At 28.2% G+C, this 1168-nt stretch overlaps 1 long non-coding RNA gene across 1 annotated transcript; it reads left to right on the top strand.

Annotated features, from left to right (window-relative positions):
- The first annotated feature begins 16 nt into the window (after window positions 1-16).
- LOC139907575 (uncharacterized) lies at window positions 17-704 on the top strand. The gene is made up of 2 exons (XR_011784272.1): window positions 17-340; window positions 393-704. It is a non-coding gene; the product is annotated as an uncharacterized lncRNA (long non-coding RNA).
- The last annotated feature ends 464 nt before the right edge of the window (window positions 705-1168 follow it).

The following is a 1168-nucleotide window of genomic DNA, read 5'->3' as shown; positions in this document are numbered from 1 at the left end:
ATTTAGTTCCCTATCTAGAATTACACGCCACTCATTATCCTCATGTCATAACAAGTGTATGGATATTCATCTACATATAGAATCAAGTTAACGATGAATACATCAAGTCAGATTCTAACTTTGATCTCACAAAGATTTGCATTTAATAAAACCTTATCCATTTTTAATCATCCTACGTTCAAATAATTTATGGAAATACCCCCATTTTAAATTGTGAAGTTGAGAGAATTTTCAGCATATTTTGAGTCATCCACACCAAATTATGATCGAAGTTATCAGTAAAAAGTATAAAATATTTTCTAATTTCGAAATTGAACTCTGAATTTTGTAGCATCTAACAGTAAGTATATATATTTTTTTAAATCTAATCATAAAATATGATTCTATTTTAGCTAAAAATATCTAGAATTATGATGCACAACTCATTAAATGTCAAAAACAAGGGCTTAAATGGTCACATCAACGGGGGTAGTAGCTTTTGATGGTTCGCAACTAGTTTTATCTGGTACTAGTTTCTTCACTTAAAGACCTGTGTATGATCATTAGGTTTTCCAATATTACATAGTCAATAAATATTACTTTTTTATCACTGAAGGATTAGCTGTGGTTGATAAGCTCCAAGAAATGGTGCTCAGAAAACTCATAAAAGGCCAAAACAATTGCTTAAATGGTCACAACAACGGAGGTAGTTACATTGGGTGTAGTATTATAATTAGCAATTGTGTGCATCCTTCATGATAATAGTATGTTGTTATACAACCATAAATAACGGGGGAGTCTTTTGATGCCATAATTAGCTTTTGCACTAAATCTTTACGATAGGTTTAATTCTAACATTTTTTTTATTAGTATATTTATTGTCTAATTTTATGATTTTGACATTTACTTTATTATTAATAATTATTTATATCTATCATGTGCACAATTGTATATAGCAACTTCCACATTAGGAAAAAAGGGTGATGATCTTTTTGATTAAACTCCGCGTCTGGCTTGTGTTTAGCAACTTCAATTTATGACATATTTAACTGAATTCCGATGTTAGAACAAGAAAATATTATTTGGATCAATCTATTATTTCAATATTCTGTATTTATAATGTATTGTTATTATTAGTTATATGATTACAATTGTTTAATCTTGTATATTTAACATAAATATATTATGG

The sequence above is a fragment of the Lepeophtheirus salmonis genome, unplaced genomic scaffold, assembly GCF_016086655.4.
Source record: "Lepeophtheirus salmonis unplaced genomic scaffold, UVic_Lsal_1.4 unplaced_contig_9081_pilon, whole genome shotgun sequence".
NCBI classification, from domain to species: domain Eukaryota; kingdom Metazoa; phylum Arthropoda; class Copepoda; order Siphonostomatoida; family Caligidae; genus Lepeophtheirus; species Lepeophtheirus salmonis.
This window is presented reverse-complemented; position numbering and strand designations above follow the sequence as displayed.